Source organism: Lacerta agilis, chromosome 7 (assembly GCF_009819535.1).
Source record: "Lacerta agilis isolate rLacAgi1 chromosome 7, rLacAgi1.pri, whole genome shotgun sequence".
NCBI lineage: Eukaryota > Metazoa > Chordata > Lepidosauria > Squamata > Lacertidae > Lacerta > Lacerta agilis.
Genome location: NC_046318.1, coordinates 55,206,053 through 55,230,056, shown reverse-complemented (window position 1 = coordinate 55,230,056; position 24,004 = coordinate 55,206,053). Strand labels below are relative to the sequence as shown.

At 39.3% G+C, this 24,004-nt stretch overlaps 1 protein-coding gene across 1 annotated transcript in view; it reads right to left on the bottom strand.

Annotated features, from left to right (window-relative positions):
- The window catches only part of KCNB2 (potassium voltage-gated channel subfamily B member 2), a 239,864-nt gene extending 218,351 nt beyond the window's left edge, over positions 1-21,513 (bottom strand). The window contains exon 1 of the mRNA XM_033155412.1: positions 21,420-21,513. The gene's annotated coding sequence lies outside the window, so the exon portion shown is untranslated. The remainder of the gene's footprint in view (positions 1-21,419) is intronic.
- Between the last annotated feature and the right edge of the window lie 2,491 nt (positions 21,514-24,004).

The following is a 24,004-nucleotide window of genomic DNA, read 5'->3' as shown; positions in this document are numbered from 1 at the left end:
GGGAAATACCTGTGCGTCTTATGGAGCGAATGGTGGTCCCTGGAGCTGAATTGCCCAGGGGCCAAAAGCAGATTGTGCTTTTTATTTTACAAAGAGAAAAGGGAGTGTTGAAAGGACCCCGCTCAGCAGCTGATCAGCAGGAGATCGGGAGAGAGATAAGAGTCCCCGGCTCCCTTTCAGCCCCGCCCTCCTTTGTTGAATGTGCTGCAGAGGGAGGTTGTTTGTTTCCCCAGGACATGTGACTGGCTGATTAGATTATCTGTCTGAGAACAGTAGAAATGGCCCCCTTTCCTTAAGATTTTTCAGAAATGTGAGTTAAACCCCATAAAAATGGGGCTTTTCCTCTTTGCTTTTCCCCCTTTGCAAAAAAAGCTGCAAAACCTTTAGCTGATCCTCAAAACAAAAACAAAAACAAAAAAAACCCCTAGGGCTATTCCCTTTGCAAAAAAAGCTGCAAAACTTTTAGCTGATTCTCAAAAAAGGCCTTTTGCCTTTGCAAAAACAGCAGCAAAACCTTTAGCTGATCCTCCCCCCCAAAAAAACCCAAAACCCCAGGGCTTTTCCCTTTGCAAAAAAAAGCTGCAAAACTTTTAGCTGATCCTCAAAAACAAAACAAAAAACAAAACAAAACAGGGCTTTTAGAGGAGGAAAACCAGAAAAATATTTTTTTTCTTGTTTCCTCCTCTAAAAATGAGGCGCGCCCTATGGTCCGGAGCGTCCTATGGAGCGAAAAATACGGTATTTTTCTTTTCCTTCTACACTTCAGTTTGTATTGGAAAGAATGTTTCCAGCTTTGCAGCAAAGAAATACAGTATTATATATTAAATAGTATTAAATACAAACTTATATATTCAATTAGCACCAAAAACAGTGCTAATTAGTTTAAATTGTTTTTGTTTTCTAGGGCAGAGTCTTATTGCCAATATTTTTGAAGCCTATAGCTTTTGATATCTCTTTAAAAAACAAACACCACTTTGTACTAAGAGATCAGCCCAATGGCAACTGATCAGCATTACAGTGGTACCTCTGGTTACATACTTAACCTGAAGCACCACTTTAGCTAATGGGACCTCCTGCTGCCACTGCGCTGCCAGAGCATGCTTTCTATTCTTATCCTGAAGCAAAGTTCTTATCCTGAAGCAAAGCAAAACATTATTCCTGGGTTAGCGGAGTATGTAACCTGAAGCGTATGTAACCCGAGGTACCACTGTACTGTAATTTGTTTTATGGCTCCCCATAGCTTAGAATTGCCTTCTGAGTTTAGATGTCAAATGTTATTTTGATCATCTGTAAAGCTTTTTATTGTACAGTTTTTATTTGAACTGTTTTGTTGCCATCAAGTGGTGTATAATAGCATTTCATCACAGGCAAGAAATCACTTTGAAAGCCAAATCCATTACCAGATATCTGCCAATCGTTTTTAATAAAAGGAAATGAAATCACATATGGAGGCTTTATTTGGGAGTTTGGTTTCATAAAGTGAGATGAGTATAATTACCGGTAGTACATGCGAGACAAAAGCATCACAGACCAGATGTTTGCAGACTGTTGGAATGGCTTGATACCGATTGGCTTTTTTGCATCCCCTCTGCAATTTTTTTTCTCTATGGATGGCAAAACATCATTTGTCCAGCTAGCTTACTGGATTTCCTTGGATAACCAGAAGCCCAGACAAATAAGAAAGGCTACAGTGGGAGTATTTACAGTGCCTTTCAATAATTTAGAAGTGCCAAGAAATTGAGATGTGCTTAAATATATATTAGGAAACACAGTTACCGTATTTTCCGGCATATAAGACAACTGGGCGTATAAGACGACCCCCAACTTTTCCAGTTAAAATATAGAGTTTGAGATATACTCGACCGCAGATTCTCCACCTGGCGTATAAGACGACCCCCAACTTTTGAGAAGATTTTCCTGGATTAAAAAGTAGTCTTATACGCCAGAATATACAGCATTACCAGTTTATATATTTTGTAGGTTATGCTGATTTTATTGCTGGCACTGCTGCTTGTGACCCATTCTGAATGTTATGTAGTTTTTGAAGTGAACGTGTGAATATGCATGCACTGGATGTACCCAATGAACTGTAGGGGCAGGAGTCACCATGGGAAGGCCTAAAAGACAAGAAAGGAAGTTGGTTTCTTCTGGTGAAGGAACTGATTAATACTTCTGGGCTCTTATCACATTTCATAAAATACACTGAATTTATGTATTTGCCTTGCTAGGCTAGTTATGAAGGGGATTGAGAATGAATTCCTATATGTTTCGTAAACAGCTTTGAGGTGTTGTTGTTGTTATAATCAAATGGTGTATAAATTTTAGGAAATAAAAAAAATAAACTGTTATGCTTGTATTGTGATTGCAGGGCTATGTCCTTTAAGTTTCCATTTATAAGTTGCTATTTGCTGGTGCTGTATTGTCACTAAGGCTGTTTGCAGACATGCAGGAAAAGTTTTTTGATAACTCCTTAACAAAGCAGAATCTGTGTTTTTTATATTTGTTCAGCAACATCCTCACCACCTGGGATAATTACGTAATCAGAATCCTGATTTTGGCCTCCCCTCTGGATAAATGACATGGGTAATAAACCCCAGCCTATGTTTTCTGTGCATATGTGCCCAATTTAGTAAAGCTGTACACCATGCTCCATAGAGCACAAGCATAGGAGCACCAAACACCTGGAGCAGAAGGAGAAGACAGAGAGTGAAGAAAGAGATGAGTGGAAAGCAGCCCATTTCCAATCCTTTGGACTGCCTGGGTAACTCAACGAACCTGCTGTACTACTGGGTGTGGAGAGTGCAGCTGAATAGGACACAGCTGTGGGCAACCTGAAGAAATAGCATCCACCTTAGGTAGGCCTGCCCATAAAAAGCAAGTTTAAAGTGAGAGACTAGTGGCTACTGTTCCAGGAACTCTTCTAATTGTGAAACCTTTGTGCTTGAGCTGAGTATTTCCATATTTACCACAATTGGGGTTGGTTTGGCCATGGTTCCCTCTCACAATTAAACCATGATGCTTTGACTCAAAGAGAAATGGATGGAGTAAATGAATTTTCCTCACTGAGTGGTCCCTGCCTATGTCTCTCTCCCCCCCCCCCCCAACACACCTCAGCAAGCCACTGGCATGCATCTTGGTCATTACCAGCTAAACCTGTAGAGCATCATGGCTATTCTATGTTTGGATCATGGAATCAGAACAACAGAACTGCAGAGTTGGATGTTTGCAGGTTTCTTTAATAGACATTTTGCTACATCCCCAGGAATGAAACATTGTGCATGAGCAGAAGTAACTTAACTGTTGAAAAAGAACAGTTTGGGTATTCTGAAATTTGTTTCAGGGGGAGTTTGCTTATTCTGAAGTGCCTATGCTTAAGGAATCAAAACATGTACTGTATTTGAAAGCCTACAGGGGGAGTGACTTCTTCAGTCGGGGATTTGGAGAAAGGGAATGGCAGGCAGGGCAAAGATCACCAACATCCCTTTTCCAGCTCTCACCCACCTTTCCCTGAATTATATATATATATATATATATATATAGAGAGAGAGAGAGAGAGAGAGAGAGAGAGAGAGAGAGAGAAAGGGGCAGTGAGCTACAGTTAGATGCATTTGACTATAATGTGTACTTTTTATTATCTTTATACACTTTTTTTTTTTTACTTTTAGCCTTTCATGGAGCTCATTATGTAGAAAAGCATAAACCTCTAAGCCGAGCACATCTCCATCTTTTATTCATATGCTGCATTACATATGCAGGACAGAGTTTGAGCAGCATTAAGAGAAAATGGGTGCATTTCTGACTGGATGGAGTTCTGTTTGGGTCTGGTGTGTCTACCATTCTCTAGCTACATGATGCTGGTTCCACCCACCCTTCCATCAAATCTTAAATTTATCATACAACATCCTCAGTGTTTTTCCCCAAAGTCTCCCCCTTTAATTAAACGTTTCTGATTGATTCAGTTTTATAATGACTTGCATTGTTTCTGTAAAGTAACAGTGAAAAGGGAGCTGTGTAGAGAAAAGCATCCTGCAAATGCAGAATTTGCAGTTTATAACACTTAAAGACAGTTTAGACAACTGCACAACAAAATCTCAGCTGATGTAAAAAAAGGTCATACTTTACTACTTCAGAAGAACGTTGCAATGGTGAGCCAAATGCAAGCCATGAAGGCAATGTAGCTTTGTGGAGGTTTGCCTATTTCTAACAACTGGAAATAAATCTGTAATTATTTATGCCAAACAGGAGTAATTAAGATTGCAATCTCCTGAGTAATAGCATTCATTAGTGCTAACACAAGCAAACCATCAATACTGTACAGTCCTTCAGGAAAATGGGAGCATTTAACATCAAATTCTCTATTATTAGTAGGAAAAGGAAAGGATTATTTTTCTGTTTCATCAATTTCTCAATCTTAGGAAAAGTAGTTGCTCACTACAAAGTTTGAAAGGCAGACATGTATACTGTAAACACTGGTGCTGAATTCCATTTCCATAAAAACAGCATCTTATTTCCATGTTAGGATAGTTTTGTTGTTGTTGTTTTGTCGTGTCCGACTTTTCGTGTTTTATCATCCTGCAAATATTCTTGGAGGCAGATGGTGATTTTTCTTGAGAGATAATCTGATGATCCCTGCTCTGGCTTTCCTCTTTTAAATACAGCTGATCATCTCATGAGTCAGCTGTTCCAGTCTATTTAACCATCTGGATTTAAAACTTGGCTCAAATCATGAGCATGAAATGCAGATTTCCTATTTATTTAATTTTATTGTGAGTCTAGCATTTGGGAACAGCATAAAATATAATTTAGGGATAGCTTCAGAATTTGCAAGTTATAGAACTTCAGATTATTAGTTAATTAGTTTGGTTTTTTAAAAACAAAAATTAAATTAAATTTGCAGCTAGTATTTACCAGGCTTGCTTAAATGTCTGGTGTCAATGGCATATTACATATTCGAATTCTTGGTATTCTGCTATTAAGTATACAAATTCAATTTGATCCACATATTAATGTGAACTTAGCCAAAATAAGATCTGAACCAAAATTGTAGCTATTTTTCAAAATTCACCCTTCTCTAAATTTTGTGACAGTTCTCTAGCCAAAATACATGTACTGTATAAGAATGCGTATAGTAGGGGAAGGTGTAAATAAAACTCATATTTAGGGATATTGCTTGCAAAAAGTGTATATTATGTTATATTAGAAATGGAGTGAAACTAAAATTGACTAATTTGCCCAAACCCGGTAGCTATGCCATCTTGCTATACTCCATCATCTGTGGGTAGCCAATGTGGTGTCCTCCAGGTATAGATGGACCAATGGTCTGACTCAGTATAAGGCAGCTTCAGGTGTTCCTTGAAAAGATTTCATTCCCACCTGTAAAAGTGGGCCTGAGAGGGTGGTGAGGAAAGACAGTGGCCAACCTGATGTGCAAAGGGTTCAATCCTGCTTTCTACCAGGTTTGAGTGCACCAGTGAGTATAAAAGCCTTTCTAGAATTCAATCAATCAATCAATCAATCAAGAAAAGCAAAAGAAATGTCTGTCTAGTATTTTGCCAACCTAATGCCCTCCAGATATGTTGAAGTACAACTTACAACAACAACAACAACAACATCCATTTAAACTATTAGCCCACAGCTCTACTGACATAGGTATATACAAAGGCAGAGAGTACTATCAGAGTTTTACAAGTGAGCCAAATGTTCTTCAGCCACAATGAAGCAGTTGTGAAACAGTCATTAATAGCAAATTCTTATCTCAATCCCATCCGTACTTATGGATAATGAAGTATTCCATCACCAGCTAAGTATCCAATTGGCAGCAATGAATTTAAAAAAAAATAATGTTGGTTTTGGCATGGTGCTTTAATAGCAACACACTTCTGAACATTATCAGAGGTGCATGTGGGAAAATCTGAAAACAGCTTTTGGTGCAAGTCATTAAAAGTCAGTGTACAACATGTTTTAAGGTCAGCTGTAAAGAGAGTTCATATATTCATTAGACTATGGTCCCTGTGTTGTTACAACTCACCAGCCTGACTTTTGCCTCTACTCTTAACAATTAATCTTCAGTAGCTTATTTTCTAAGCTAAGAATGTTAGAATATTATTCACCTGACACTTTGCTAAAAGATGCATAAAACTTCTGCTGCCACTGCTTTCTTGGCTCAGAAGGATAACATGTGGCAAAATAAAGTTTGTGACTTGTTTATATAACCAAGCTCCAGAAGATGATAGCTCAGGTTGTTATCCCAAGGTGTTACTCTGATTTTTTTCCCCTTTTTAAAAAAACCAACCCCTGTACAAATGGGGAGGAGAACTTCCAGGGCTTTTCTTGAATAGTTCATCTATATCCCTATGTAGATAGTGAAAGTAAGGGAGAGGAATCCCTTTTCTTTACAATTCCTCAGCAAAAGATCCAGGCAGCTCACATTCCTAGGCAATGTACAATAAAAAGTTAAAACAATCCAATATAACAATACAACTAATCAATCAGTAAACACAATAAGCCAAGCAGCTAAAATCAGCCTTCAATTCCAGAGGAACAACTACCAACAGTTAACAGAGAACAGGCCAATAAAAGATGTTAAAAACCAGTTAAAAATTTACAAGGGTTTCAACATAATATGTCACCTATGTTTGGAACACTACTGCAATCTATGTTCTATTATCCAGGTTAACTTGGTCATTGGTGGAGATGGGTTTGCCTGCCTTGCAGGATGTGTGTGACTTGTTGATGAAGTTTTTACATTGTATGTATCTTATGTCTGAGATATAGTACCCTACTCTGGGGTTTTTAAAATAAAGAGTAGGCAAAAATATCTCTATCTATCTATCTATCATCTATCTATCTATCTATCTCTAAATAAATAAATAAATAAATGTGCTCTAGTCTGGTCCATGGGGTCACAAAGAGTCGGACACGACTAAACGACTAAACAACAACAACACAGCTACAGTGTTTTTGGCTCACAAAATCTCAGAAATAATTGACAGTTCTTTGCCACAACTTATTTCAGTGTACTTTCTCCACTATACTGCAGAAACACTGCCATCCAATGGTTGCTATATTAAGTTGTTCTTTGAGCATTTCTCAAAAGGCAGAAAAAGTAGTTGAGCATCTTCATTATTTTGAATGTTGAATTGATAAAAATATGCAATGTAGATTTGGCTCAGAATCCAAACTGCTCCCATAGTCAGCTGTATGTGAAATTGCCATTCCAACTTGGCCAGTTTTAGGAAGTTGAAATGTATAGAAAATATTCAAAATAATCAAAAACTTTGCATGAAATTCAATAGCAACAAATATATTTTATTGCTTACAGGCCAATGCTTTTACTTAATTGGTCATTTAAACAGTACTAATGACCACAACTCCATGGGGTCACGAAGAGTTGGACACGACTGAACAACTGAATAACAACAAATGACCACAACCTTGTTTTCAGCTCATTCTGATATTGTATTGTTACACACTACCCCAATCTCAGAGTGATGTGAGATTCCAGTGGTCTAGGTCAGTGTTTCCTTTGGAAATGAGGCATAGCAGACACTGTGGTGTCTTTGGTATATATGGCTTATTTATACATCTATACAACCTGAGTCTAGAAGGAGGAAATTCAGAACATTCACATTCCAAGAGAATCTCTTGCTTCTCCCATAGGCACAGCAGTCTTGGCTCCAAAATAGCAAAATGCCATGCTCTCTGTCCCTTTTACAGCCTGTCTGCCCACAGCCTGTCTGCCCACTCTGATCCCAACCCCTTTCTCTGCAGCTTGCAAACTCCAAATAGTGGGGTAACAGAGATGAAAATAATGCTAATATATTTCACGTCAGGCAACCCATATGCCCCTTCGATTTCACATAGTACATGAGCAGAGACGTCTAAAAAGCCTGGGACACAAATTTTCACGGCAGTCTAGCGGCTTTGGTGGCTCATTTAACAAAAGTAATGTGTTTAGCATTAACTCTGGAAGTGTATACTCGATTGTGACCAAACTAAGCCTCCTAGGAGGTGCTCTAGGAGATGCACATAAAATGGTTGCTGCCTGTACTTCCTTTTGCTGATCCATCCAGAATCCCAGGCCAGTTATCTTCCTTGCTCCATTCTAGCATTTCGAAACTATTTTTTCTCTATTCACTATCTTCATTCTACCCCCAATGAATATTGTTTATCAGTCTTTTGTGGTAACAACCAAACTTTAAGCACTCATTAATGTTGCTTGCTAAATCTGCTATTTCACAATTCTCTGCCAGTTCCCATTTGATTTTTTTCCCCAAAAAGTGAAGCAAAGGCTTCAACACTGGCATAAAAGCTTTAAAATCTGAACACTATAATGTTAAAAGCTAAAAGGAACTGATCTCCATATTGCTGCCCTCAGAGGAAAAAGTTTGAAAATGGCACTGTTCAGATTGTTCAGCCACAATTAGAAGGGCTCCCTCAGCAATTGAAAACTACATTAGGAAATGATTGTCTTTATTGGGAAAGGGAGCAGCGGAACTCAGACTATATCATTACCCAGCAAGCTGCCTGATGGCCAAACCAAAAGAGCAAAGTGCAGGGCAAGGGGTTACAATGTGGTATATTAGCATGAACTTTGCTTCAAACTTTGATGGATTTTCTCTCTCTTCCAAATTGCTATACAGCAAGAAGCGAGAAATGCTGCCTTATCTCTGGCTATTTGATCTAGACAACCTGAGATAGATTTGATAGCTACCCATCTAGGCAAGTGGTTGAAATCAGCCTTGCAATAACAACAAAAAGTCTGCAAGTTTTATTAGAACAAACAATGTTTTCATAGTCTGCCAGCCACATATTCCTACATTAGTTTTTTGTGGACATTGAAGGTCAATAAGAAGAGGATGAAGGGAGGGAGGGAAGACGAACTCTTCCCCAATTCACAGAACTTTTCAGCCCAATCACCTGGAAGAAAGGAGCATTCTCTGTCAGCTGGCAAACATGTGGAATTTGTTCTAAGGTCACATGCAGTGCAGTCCTGTACACGCCTACTCAGAAATCAGTCCCTTTGAGTACAATGGGGTTTTGAATTCAGGTAAATGAGTACAGAAATGCAACCTCAACAAACCCACATATTGTACTTTCTAGGATCATCAGAGGTCCCTCATGTCCCATGTACTATTCTTAACATGTTTCAAGAACAGACGCAGTTCTCCTCTTGCTGAATGTTTTTACACTTACATGTATGCACATACACACATCTTGATATAAAGCCATGCACAATAAATTAGGGGGATGATATAGGATTATGAAAGTCAGACTCCATTATCAAGAGGTAGACAAGTTTAGCTTCACAACAAAATAGATTAGCAGATTCTACAAACAAGGTGTCTACAGAGGCATCCTTTGGTCCCTTGCACCCCTTTCAAGTAACTTTTTTCAGCAACTCCCCCCCCCAACCCTAACCCCCCAAATTAGAAATTACTACATTTTATGTGACCCAAATACATCTGGAGTGAGGGCGAAGTGAAGAGAAAGGGTGAATAAAATCTCATGCCTTTGTGCCATAGAAGCTTCTCCTGTTTGATCTTATGGCAACAGTGTGCAGCGCATTGCCACACACATACACTCCATCATCTGATCGGTAATTTTTGTGCTCCCCGCTGGACCTGCGCACCTGGTGGGGGTGGTTTCGTGAACCCCTAGGTATGCCTCTGGGTGTCTACAGTAAAAAGTGCAGTCATGCCAACTCCTTGTTAAGAAATTAAATTTTTACCATAAAATGAAGAAAGAAAGGAGAGGCAGTGATCTGAGTTGGGATGGGCAAATCTGTCGATTTCAACCCTGGCTAACATTTTAAGATCCAGCTGGAAAGCCAGACACTGGAAATGTGAAAGCAGCCTTTCAAAATGTTTCCATTTCCTAGGTTTTCTTCTTTCACCCTGCTAATGCTTTTAACACAGATGCCTAAAATAAGCATCTTATCCATTTCTGCAAACGAGATGAACTATGCTATGACACTTAGTGCATTTCCCCCCACCCTTTACCACAATCCATTAGTACACCACACCTGGTGCTTGTATAAACATGTTCATTTTCATGTAAATTAAACAGAGATTTTTAAAACATTATATACAAGAGGTAATGTGTACACAGAATAGGAATCAGCCAAGATCCGTCAGTTAAGTACACATCTGAGTGCTAACTCCAACACACAAAGGCAAACAGAATCCAATATGAGGCATGGTTCTTTTTTCAGAATGGGAAGCTAGCCTCCTCAAACTAAGAAATATAGTTCTGTTTTACTGGGAGCACTACACACTTACTTTCTACTTAAAATGGTAGTAAATGTGTCTTATTATGAATTGTGTATGCATTCCATGCACCTCAAAGACAAAATGAACAACTAAGTCTCAGGAACTGAGTTTATGGATTTATTTATTTTTAAACAGCGCTTCATTATCTAGAAAAAAAACTTAGTAAGAGCCATTTTATTAAATTATTTTACATACAAATTCAGCCAGCTTTGTTAGACTTTCACAGCCCATATGAAGAATATTTAACACACTCACAGTATCTGTTGGTACACTTCCAGACCAGGACCCCAGAGTTGGGATTAACTTACCATTTTCTTTCTTTTCTTTTCTTATTTCCCTGAAGAGGAATCATAGAAATGTAGAGATGGAAAGGCCCAACCCTCTGCAATGCAGGAATCATTTTGTCCAATGTGGGGCTTGAGCCCACAATGCTGAGAATAAGTATCTCATGCTCTACTGACTGACCTATCCCAGAAGAACAAGTTAAGACTGTGCTTAAATGCCATGCAGTAGGATCACTAGCATAATGCCTGCAGCTACCAGTACTTCCTGTGGAGCTTCAGTGTAAGTATTCTTAAAAATCCACAATGCATGGGAGACTTGTTTCTTCTTCCTGCTGAGTTCCTTTTTGCACTGGCTTAGCCTCTTCTACACTGAGGATGTGCCTTTTACACTTGGAAACCCAGCCTTACGTCTATTCTGAACAGATGATTGGTGCAAAGAGCTTCTCTCTGTGAGAGAATATGACAATGGCTGGTGTAGATGCCTTTTTTTCATTGATGGGGTAGCTGATGGGGGTGGGCATACCCACACCATTTTGTGGTAGTCTTATTTGTTTAGATGTAGCAACCATTTTGTGTTATGCCACAGCAGCGTTTTGTGACTAGCACCCACGGCACTTCCTCAAAATTCCAATCATGACCACCGGTCAAAAATGGCTGGTGACTCCTGGCCTACGATTTCCAAAATATACAGGGCTGGCATCAGGTTTCAAGAGTGGATCCCTCAACTGTAGTTGGTCCCTCACTTTAAGAGTATAGCTGGTGGAGATGGTCCAGTGGTGAATGGCAGCTCACATGGCTGGTCTCACTGGCATTGCCACCATTTGAATTTCACCAGAATGCATTATCAGTGCTGACGGCCATGCTGGGCCCATGCCAGTGCAATCTCACTTACTTTGATTTATCCACAATGCAGTGCCTGTGAATTATGCAACAGCACTGCATTGTGGGGAAATTACAATGACAGTCCTGAGCCTGTGCTGAGCCACAAAAAAGTTAATGGGGGCCTACAGGCCCAGGGCCAGCTGTGGTGGTGGATCCCTATCCACTGCCTCAGAAGGCCCCAGCCTTTTTTCTTTAGGCACTTTCCTGAAACTCTGTAAGCTGTGATGAGCTAAACGGAAGCATGCAAAATGCACCGGAGAAAAGGCACCTCTTCTCCTATCCTCTTTATCTCCTGCCCAAGGCCCCTGTCCCTCCTGTCCTCATTTTAATATCCACCAACTACCACACCTCCTCCTGTTTGTATACCTTTCACATATGTATATCCTACTTCTGAAATGAATGCCATACTGTGGCAGTTAAGATAGCAAATTGATTTTAATAGAAACTGTTGAGCATACTGAGCACCACAGCAATCCCACTAACTACCAGGGGAATCTTCTGTATAATTGCTATGCATAAGGTTGATTGGGTGTTACTTAATAGTGTTTTTATGAACAATGTAATGAAATTACACCTGAGAGATGTAACTGCTTCCAATCACTAGAAATAGAAAATCTGATGGAGCTTATGGTTGGCATTTTAACAGCAACAGATAATGGTGTATATTCAATTTTCTGTATTTAGTTTCTCATTTAGGAACTGAGCTAAATGGTCTCATTCAACACAGCTTCATGATGATGAGCTTAGGTCCTAGCTATCTGAAAGACTGAATTCCCTCATACAAACCTGCCCAGGCTTTGGGATCTTCAAGGATGGTCCTTCTCTTGGTCCCACCCAGTGCTTTTTTCAGCCGGAACTCGCCAGAACTCAGTTCCAGCACGTCTTTTTCTAGGGGAAAAAGCACTGGTCCCACCATCCTCACAGGCACACTTGGTGGGGACACAGGAGAGAAGTTAATTGGCTCCCTCCCTGCTGTCCTATCAGCAAGTGAAGACCTTCATGTTCCAACAGGCTTCTATGAACTGACTGCTTTTAATTAAAGGGCTGGCGCCTTATTGTAATTATTGGTATGTTTTAAACAGATGTGATACATAATTTTAATTCTATTTTTTATTTTAATGATGGATTTTTCTATATTTTTAGTGGTTCTTGTTTTTATCCATAAGCCACCCTGAGTCCTGTCAGGAAAAAAGGCAGGGTATAAATATATAATAAATTTGAAGCTGTACAAAGTTAGATCCTTTGTACTGTTTTGCCTGCTTTCTTTATATCCTCAACTGTAACCTCACTCCATGTGCCCATTTTTCTCCCTGCGTCCCAGAATTCTCCTTATAGTTTGGCTGGTTATAGCTTCATATGTATATTTTATAGTTTGCATCTTCCGATTAAACCATGAACATTAAGTCAAGAACAAACCTTGGTTGCAGCCCATAGTTTGTTTGAAGTGACATAAACTACAAGCCCAGGTTTGGGCATAGCGCTAAGCCAAACAATGGCTTAGCACCTGGCAGTCGCAAAGGAGGGAGAGGAGAGAGGAAGTCACAAACTTCTCACTAAGCACCAGCATGCGTACTCATTCACTCCTAGCCATTGCGTGGCTTAGTGTTATGCATGAACAAAACTTCCTGTGAACGTAGAAAAAAAGGAACAATGGAAGTCCTATTAACTTGTTAAAAATTCAAATATTACGACTGAAAGTCGACAGGCTCTAAAGAGGCAGGGAGATAAAGTGGATAATAATGGTGTGAATGTATAATATTAAATGGAAAATAAATAAAAATTACACACACACACACACACATATATATATTACAAAAACATTAAACAGCAATCACTCTAATCCTATGACTTAATAAGTTGAAGTAATGTTGTATCTGTCTAAATAGTTCTTTATCTTCAAGTTCCATCAAGCAAACGTTTGAATTTTGTATCAGGTATGTACTCAATTACAGTCACAGCTATATTTATGGACAGATTTCAGTATGAAGAATTGCTGCCTTTATAATGGATTTATAATGGAAATGCAGACACTATTCTGCCCATTCCAAGGCAAACTGTGCTGTTAGAATATTTATTACATTCATTTTGTAGCTATGCAACTGCGAGCCTCAGTTTTAAATGAAAGAGAGCTTTCCTGACCTGTGTGATACACGAGGTGCATCTGATTTTAAAACACTGAAGTTCTGAGTGCCCATTTTATGTAAAAGGATTGTTCTTGGACAATAATGTGAATTCTACTAGTAACACTATATCAACTGAAGAAATTAGCCCACAAATGAAAGCATTTATTTCTTTCGGTGTATGACCATCGTCAGTTATTCTGAGTTATGCACCTTCCTTTGCCCTTTAACACTTGCTGGATCCAGTGATTCGAGAGGTCTGACACCCAGTTTAACACACCAAGCCTTGATTAAATTCCAACAGTTGCTAGATTCAGGGATTAGAAGTATGGCACCCACAAACTCAGAAGCAATTATATTTTATGCTTCTAACCTGACCTGGAACTGGCAAGAATGGAAGATGGGATAGAACTCTTTAAGATATATATCCACACCCACATTGCAGCTGCTAATGATAAAGTGCACATATATATTGGTGTGTGCTGAAGACAGGAGACACAAATTACCACGCAGAATAACCATTATTCATATGAAATGATCGTGCCTGATTATCCTATTTTTATAAAGGTGTCGAAAAAGAAGTACTAAGCATTTATAGCTCAATCAGTGCAACAAACTACAATATCAGCTAATGTAGAGATTGAGACAATTAGAATACAAAGAACAAACCGAAGAGTGTTAATATTTATATAAAATCTCTAAAAAGGCTCTTTTGTTGCCTAGTCCAACATTTTTAGTATCTATCGCATTTATCAACCTGCTCCAATCCACTACATAGGCAGGTAAAAACAACAACTACTGGTACATATGCAGATTCATATACGTACAGTGTAATGCCTCTCTGGTTTCTGTTTTATATTTTTTCAGTGCCCAGATGCTCCGCATGTTTTCTCTGAAGCATTTCCTTTTGCAATCCTTGGGCACTCTCCACCTATGGCTTCTGAACAATACCTCTTCAATTACAGTTCACTCTGCCTTAAATGAAAATATGGAGCAGGTATGCACAAATAGTGACCTGGTCAGCCTGTGGTGGGACCTCTGATACCTCTGAATTACATACAGCCGTCCCTGAAAATGGACATATTTTCTTTATTGTTTTTCATCTTTTCTGTCATATGCTCTGAATAACTGATCCTCTATAACTAGATTTTTTTATCTGGACAGAAGTCAATAGTTAAGTCATACAGCTGAAATTGGGAAAGAAGTGCCTGCTAATTCTTTATTGGTAACAGATACTGGGCACTTGTGGTCAATTTCTGCAACAACACTGACTTTCCAAAAACAAATGTGTTGAATTTTTTACAGCTATATATAAAAGCCAGAGATTTATATATGTCTATATTGACACTGGGTATGAAGGCTCTAAAAACATATGCCACGTCTTTATGTCACTTTATATCTTTGCAAGAGCATTTTCCAATTTTGTCTTGATACATCATGGACAATTTTGCTTGTCTCTTAATAGCAAATAGTTTAGTATGTGATTGATATATAAATTCTTTCTTTTTTCTGTCCTTTCTGTGCATTCTGTTTAAAGTTCTGTAGGAGTTTCAGGGAGGGGTTATGGTGCAATGTATTTATGTTTATAAATGTAAATTGTTTGGAGACCTTTGGATAGTGACTAACAAGTCTTATATTATAAAAAAGTAACAGCATCTAGGTCACCCTCTATTAGTATTAGCCAGGTAATTGCAGCTGCTGACACTTTTTGACTATTTTGCCTAACCTGACACATCATTCTTATATTAAGATTTACATTTTAAAAAAATTAGGGATTATTGCTAACCATATGAGTATAAATATTAGATCCAGTTCAAAGAGAAACCCAGAAAGCTTCTGATACTACCCTTCTTTTCTCCTTTAGGAGAAGCTCAGAGAGATCATTTGGGCAAGGCTTTAAAAAGAAATAATAGCTCCTTAATAATGTTTAGAAAACTTCTGAAATACATTCTTGCATGTTACATTTAGCATTTATTTTATAGAACTTGCAAGTAATTTGATAAAATATTTTATATCCATATAATACTTGTTAGGAACCCACACAAAATACAGATGTACATTCTTTAATCTCACACATTCTACTTAACACAAGCAACTTGAAGGCTTACTTAGCTACTGGGTTATGAGAACTTATCTGTAAGAAGCATACAGTGATAAGCTAGTCCAGCAATTCAGGAAAATTCAAGACCTTCCATCAAGGTTAATCAGAATATTCCAAAGCAATAGGCCTGTTTAGGATAATCAAGACAGTTATAATATTATTTTAGGCAGGAATTTCAGATTATCCATATTTACCAGACCAACTTTGGCCACAATCAATGAGAACGATATGAAACGATAATCTTTATTGTCATTGTCCCATAGAGAACAACGAAATTGAAAAATCTACCTCAGACATGCAAAAACCGACAAGCCTACTATCCTGAAAATGCCTGTTGACTCATTCCTCATCCCGCCTATGCATAATTAACCTCCTAAACTTTAATACCCTACCTGATTAGCCCCCTAAAAACTCTGATGCCCCACAACTAAATACAAACAGTTCCTTAGAGACTGCCTTACACTGTGTTTAAAGCCAAAATCGCTTTTGGATAGAAACTGTTGTAGTGTGGGGATAGTGATTCAGCAAGTGACTTCAGCTCTCTGACATAGCAGGCAGGAGACAGCTTCTTCATGTAACACTCTTTATTCAAGTAAACATGACTGGGGAACTGAGGAGAGGGAAGCTACATTTATAGGGACAGTAGGCTGGCTAGAAAGGATACATTTTGAAGGGAACAATCTCAAGCAATCACAAAGCTGCCTTTTGGTGGGAACCAATAAGACTGAGGATCCAAATGCAGCAACTTGAATGAACCAATAGTAGCTGTTCCTTCTGGAACAGGGAGGCAGTTACTTTCCCCTAATGTGAATACAGACAATAGTAATACAGATATGATAACCCTTGAATCAATACACAACAGAAACTGTTTCTCAGGCGGCTAGTCCTGGTCTTTATAACCCTGTACCTTCTTCCAGAATGCAGAAGCTGAAAGAGATCATTTCCAGGATGCGCACTATCCTGCACTATCTCTGCAGCTTTCTTATAGCACCTGGAGGCATAGATTTGATCCAAGGTGGGAAGAGTGCACCCAGTTATTCTCTCCGCAGTCTTTACAACCCTGGACAGCATTGTTCTTTCCCTGACAGTGCAACTCCCAAACCACACACAGAGACCATAGGTTAATACACTCTCAACAGTACAATGGTGAAATACCATCAACAGGTCCTTTGAGAGATTATTTTTCCGGAGGATTCTCAGAAAATATAACCTCTGCTGTGCTCTCTTCATCAGGTCTTTGCTGTTTTCTCCCCAGGTTAGGTTATCTCTCAACTCCATTCCCAGAAATTGAAACACCGAGACCTGTTCCACACACTTCCCCTCAATAATAAGTGGCTGAATATTCAATTTACATTTCCTAAAGTCCACAATAATCTCTTTTGTCTTCTTTAAGTTAAGGAGTAAGTTGTTTTCCCTGCACCTCTTTGCCAACTGCTCAACTTCCTTCCTATAGGCCGCCACCCCCTCTCCAGCCGTGATTATACCAACCACTGTTGTATCATCTGCAAACTTAATGATCTTATTACTGGGGTACTTGTGGGCACAATCAGATGTATAGAGCGTATATAAAAGCGGGCTCAACACGCACCCCTGTGGCGTCCCCGGTGTCTTCTATGTAAGCAGTGCTTTTTTCCCATAGGGGTACTCAAGGGTATGCATACCACCACCTTTTTTCTAGAAGAAAAGCACTGGTTAAAAATGTGGCACTTAATATAACTTCATGGTGAGTGCCAGCACCATTTTGTCTAGAAGAAAAGCACTGTGTCTAAGTATTATTGCATAAATAAAGATTCTGCCAAGAGCAAAGTCATCACTGGCGGTGTTTAAAGATACTAAAATACTTTGTATATATTCACAAAGAAACTCAAAACACAAATGGGAAATCTGCTGTATTTTGAGGGGGGGTGGAATAAGAGGGGCAAAATCTACTGATTATTAAAAGTACTCCAGATTTCCCATTTGTGTTTTGAATCTCTTTGTAAACATATATTGTTGTAAGCCAAAAATGGCTTATCTTCTGAGTTACACCAATAAAACTCAGAGACATGAGGAGTCCATTGTTGTTTATTGCAAAGCAATAGGTTACAGTCGAATCTTTTCGCAAAACTGCAACCCTGTCCAACGTGGGGCAGGGGTATTTATAACATTTCAAACAAAGGATTTCAATTTAACCAATCATATACATCATTACTTCATTCTAGTTTAATACGCATGTGCAATAAGCATTGCTAACTAAACTTTGATTCTCACCGTGATCTGTTACATTGTGTTAGTATGCATGTTGGGAACCTGTGTTCCATGTATCAACTTATGAGGTGTAGCTTTGTGATTGACCTATTAGCTGTCCTTCTGTCCCAGTGGGGACGGCATCTTTGCCAAATCATCAGTTTCTTAAAGCAACAGGTTATCATAACTTCTCTATTAGAAGCATATTCAAGGATTTATAGAGGTTCACATTATCACATTCACTGCCACAATATAAAGAAAGTATTTTAGTTTCTTCAAACCACATAGGTGATTCTTTAAAGAACCAGAGGAATCATTTACTAAGTAAGAAACAGCCAGTTGTGTAGTTTGGGAAGTGACTAATCAAGTAGCCACAACAGCTGTTCTTTAAAGAGATTTTCTGTCACGCAAAATGTTCTCATAAAGCGAACAAGTCAACAAAATGCTGAAAGGACACACACATTGATACTTTTGCTGGATATAAACCTAAAGTGCATTAGAGAATGAACTTAATGAAGGGGGGGGGAATTGCCCATTTCAATGCAAAGCAAAGCAAACAGGGACAATTTACTTTCAGGGTAAAAAAGTATGTGCAACCTTTCCACTATGCCATAATGCATTAGATACTAATCACATTCCTTTTCATGAGTTTTAAAAATTCACTTATCAGGACAGTGATTCTAACTACGCAGTCTGTATTCCTGTACACTGCTGTTTAGACTATCCATTAAAAGCAATTAGTTCACTGAGAAGGTCAACACATGCCCTCCTGTGACCACCTAACCAAGTTGAAGCATTAGAAACTCTCTTGATATAATGCTGCCAATCTTGAAAATGGAATACTGAAATAAAATAAGGTCCTGGAGGACATTCTGAAAATGCATGCTCCTCCCACATTGTTCATTGGCCAGACATCTCTTACATAAATAACTTTCGCATCAACATCAAGCATAACACAGCTTCGAGCAGCACTCCCCTACTGAATTATATGTAAGGAACAGCAGAGGAAGAGTCAAATAGCTGTGTCTTGGAGTTATTTGTGGAGAACTGAGACCTCTACCCCTGAAAACATCTTTGAAAGGTAACTAAAATATTGCTTTTGCTAATCCAATAAGATGGTCATGCATTGTATTTTGTATTTTTTAAAAATATGTTTCTTCAACATCCGCAAATGAAAAAATCTCTTAGCATTTGATGCTATTCTTTTCTTAGCATTTGATGCTATTCTTTTCTTTAGAAGACACAGTCCACATCCCATTATGATCACATCATCAAGCTCTGAAAATATTTAAATGAATTCCAATTTCTTTGCTACGATTTTGCTGTTGCTTGTGTCTCTGTTCTCATTGTCTATCAGCTCCCTTTTTGTTATCACTTCACGTGTGCCCATAATATCAGGTCACTTCATTCACTTCTTGCATTCTGCTCTTTGTGCCTTGTTCCACGATGCTGTTCATGCCAAAGAAAGGCCTTGCTATCTCTACATATTAAGCCAAAACCCCTTTTCATTTACACCTCTGTTTAGTATATATTTATTTTGCAAAGTGACTTTTGGATCACCAATTCACTCAGTGCTCTTTGGTAATTAACTTCCATCTATTCATTCGTTTTTCCCATCATATCTCTCTCCACCCCTTCATCCCATCTCTGACCAAACTTTTAACACTTTCTATTCCCATTCTTCTGGTCATGTTATAGAGACTGTAATCCTTTGGGGTTAGGAACTATATTGCTTGTTAACGCAGTCTTGGAGTTCAGTTGATAATAAGTTTAAACCAATTAAGGGGTTTGAATTGTGAAAGTAATGCTAATCTACCTTCTCAAACTAAAGTAAGAATATTCTGCAACATTTATATTCTAATTTAGCATGCTAATTTTGTATTATAGATTTCTGTTAATACAGTTAGTGACATCATTTTAGCATTGGCCAGACTGAAGGAAAAGTAATATTTTCTACTTATAAAGTTCTTAGGTTACAAAGAGGAGATTAAAATATTCCTATCTTATTAAACCAGTTGGGTTTTTTTTAAGGTGCATTTTTTATCTGCTGAACTACTAAGAAATGCCCTATACCTAGACGAAAACATTGCAAAAACTGACAGTGGGGAAAGGTGACTGTGTGAGAATGTTTTATCAAATTACTGGAAAAGAATCCCAATTTGCCCAATGGAATATAAGGAGGGAGGGAGGGAGGCTTAATGCCTTTGAGGAATCTCCTTCAGAAAATTATCATGCGTCCCAGAGCACAGTGGGTGTTGTGTGTGAACAGACATACTGGACACCAAAGTTGGAAGTATACTAGCCACATCACTGGATAGAGCTTCACAAAGGCAAGTAGCATGGCATAAGGCTAAGGTTCTATGCTTGACATTGCCACATTGCTTAACTCAGCCCAGGCTGCGGAGCTGAATAGGGTCATGGGGTATCAGTGATGGCCATCAATGGCTTTAATGCCATTTGAGTGGCTTTCACACAGAGAATCTAGGGCACACTGCTGCCACCACCCCTGCAATGGGATATCCTATGCCTGTGCCCCGTCACACCCCCAGCTACCTTGCATTTATTAATCCTGCTGCACGCCTTCGTGCCCTTTGATAATTGTGACACAAGAAAGCTGTGGTAAATAGCAACAATAAACCATCCCTCCCAGGGAATCAACAATACAAATATCATAGAATTTTGAAACTGATTCTGCTAGTTCCAGCCACATGTAAATTTCCTTCCTAGCCCTGTCAACCAGCAGCTAACACTGGGTTCACAGCAATCCTGAGCCTAGGGCTTGCCGATCGGAAGGTCAGCAGTTCGAATCCCTGCTACGAGGTGAGCTCCCGTTGTTTGGTTCCTGCTCCTGCCAACCTAGCAGTTCAAAAGCACTCCCAAAAGTGCAAGTAGATAAATAGATACCGCTCCGGCGAGAAGGTAAACAGCATTTCCATGCACTGCTCTGGTTTCGCCAAAGCGGCTTTGTCATGCTGGTAACATGACCTGGAAGCTGTCTGCGGACAAATGCCGGCTCCCTTGGCCTATAGAACGAGATGAGTGCTGCAACCCCAGAGTCGTCCGCGACTGGACCTAACGGTCCTTTACCTTTATGTTACAAGCTACAGCAAAAAGAGGTCCATAGGGATGGGCAGGCTGGGAAAGAACTGGCTGTATCCTTGGGAAGATGCACCCCTTGTAATCTTTCAGGTGGACCAGATTCACCTTGGTGCCCCTCTGTCCCTCCCGCTCAGTTCTCTCCTGATTGGCTGGAAGCAGAGAGGCCAGCTGACATGATGGGCTGCAAGTGCAATATTATATCTGCCCATCATCCCCACCTCAGGCAGAAAGAGGACCTTCGTGTGAAAATCTATTTTCTCACAGAAGTAAATATAGTAAAAATAAACGGCAACATTAAAGTATCTAAGCATTACTGTATGCAAACTTCCACACTTATTATTCCCATTATGTAATAGATTCTGAAATTAATTGTCTATCTGCCATTGCTTTAGCCTAAGTAAGCATATCTTGATTACAGCTGCATCCTTTTACTCACCAAGGTGTCCCATGGAACTCAGTGAAGCTTACTTCTAAGTCGACATGCATAGGATCTGTCAGCTTCTTGTGTCTGGCAGGATTGTGTTCTGACTGTGAATACAGTTCATTTATTAAACAATCATATTTTCATTGAAGGTTTGCTCTGTGGTTACCTTTAGTGAATTTTGCATATCTTAATGGGTCCATTGTTTTACCATTAGCAAGCTCATATTGGCAAGAATGTGTATAAAAGTGTTTTCAGTCCACTCTGGGGAAAACAATACTGCCTACTTTTTGCCTGCTTATTTGAATTGGTTACTTATGTGAATCATTATGGGGAAATAGGAAACTATGGTCAGTAATATTACAATTCTATTTCATTCCCCTTAGGAACTAATTCTTCACTATCTTTTTTTCCACATTCTCAGAATTTCCCCTTAATATTATTTTATGCTTCCAAACTCGCACTGCTTTAAAAAGATGAAAATGCAATCAGCCTCAAAGAACGAACAAATACCATAAAATCCTGCTGTAGTGTTTATTCTTTGGGGAACTTGGCTTCTCGTTAGATCAGTTGAACTAAAATGTTAGCAATGCATAAAAGGTTAAAACTAAGATCTGTAACAGTAGTAGTCCTGTGCAGTTATTTCAACAGCATACAGTCTGTTCAATGCAAACCAAATTTGTTTGTAGAATGTACAGTGGTACCTCTAGTTACGAACCTAATGCGTTCCAAAGGTCCGTTCTTAACCTGAAACTGTTCTTAACTAGAGGTGTGCTTTCGCTAATGGGGCCTCTTGCTGCCGCTGCGCTGCTGGCACACGATCTCCATTCTCATCCTGGGGCAAAGTTCTCAACTCGAGGTAACTCTTCCAGGTTAGCAGAGTTTGTAACCTGAAGTGTTTGTAACCTGAGGCGTTTGTAACTCGAGGTACCACTGTACATGATTATTTTTAATTGTCCGATCTAATTTAAAGCCTTGGGATAGGATAGGTAACAATAAACATAAAAATCTGTTTAAATTATAAAAATTTTAACATCTCACTGAGGCTGCAATCCTACAGACATCTGTAATAAGCAAGCTACTTTGAACTAAATGGAGCTTAGTTTTGAGCACTGGAAATCTTTCAAGATATCATTGTGAGTTGGAGGTACCAGATTCCCCTATTTCCTAACAGGTGTTAGGTTCAAGCCCCCTGAATTCCTGGTTCCAGCAGGAATTTAATGGCCAGAGTAGCCAGGCCAGCCTGATGATGGCCGCCAAGTATGAGTTGTTAACAATGGCAAGGTGATGAACCATTATTGTAACATTAATAAAGCTGGGACTTTGTGACTGACAGCTCTCGGGAAGGGCCTCTTCTCCAGCTGTGAGTTAGTTCGCAGGCCAAAGGTCAGAGTTTGAAGAAGAGTAGTTTCTTTTAGGATTGCTGTTGGCTGGGATGTAAGCTTGGGAGGAAAAGGTGGCGATCTATGAAATGCAACAAGCTGGAGCAGAGCAACAGAGAGTGCCATGGCTAATTTCTGCTGACATCTAAGACTGAGGCCATGGGAAAGCAAGAACCCCTTGGAGTGTAGTGCTGTGAGAACCTCCACCACAGGCTCAGGTTGTATATATGTGTAAATAAACCATATATCATAAAGATGCCAGAGTCTCCACTGTGCCTTATTTTCAAAGAAAACACAAACCTTGGGTAACCACCTGGACCCCTGGAATCTCACACCGCTCAGAGATTGGGGTGGCGTGCAGCAAAATCTTGGGAAACATGCTGGCATATATTATGCTACTAGTAAAATAGAGCTGAGTGTTGGCAGCATAGTGATGACACCAAACCTTGTATGCCCAGATTATCTCCCACCATAGTTTCATGTAGTTGTCCCATATTTAATTTTGTTTGTTCTGTCTTGGAATGTTCTTTTCTGTTAGGTGATAAATTTCATGGACTAAACTGTGGAGTTAATGATGTAAAAATATCTTTTTAGATCTTTCTAGTAATCAGGGTGTCTTTGTACCACATTCCTGCTCTCTGAGTAATGTAGAAATACATCCCTATTTATAGGAAGACATATACAAATATCTCATTTTCTCAGGGCATCTCAGGCCACCTGGGAAGAGACCAATGCTTGGTGGTAGAGCGCATGCTTTGCATGCAGAAGGTCTCAGGGGCTGTACAGAGTTCAGTAATTTTTCTTCTTCTGAGTTTTTTAATTTATTTTGGAAGCCAAAGTACCTCAGGGCTGCATGGAAGAATAGTGCATGAAGAAAGACTGCTTAACCCCTTCCTCTCTAGCCATTTTTTCAGCTTCTTTTTCACCCATGGGGGGGTCTCCATCTCCTTTCCTCTTGTGGGTAAAAAGGCAGCTTATAGAGGGTGATTTTAACCCAAAAATAACCTTTCCCTGCATTCCCCAGGCTGAAAAAATGCCAGAAGGATCAGAGAGCTCTGCTTAACATGTACCAGTAACTTGAACATTACTTATGAGATTATGTCTGTGAAACTTCCACAAACTGGGACAGGGACTGGATAACTTTAGCCCCCTATAATCAAAACCATGGACATGCCTACCTCGGTGCAGTTAGCAAATCATTACTTAGTGAGGCAGAGG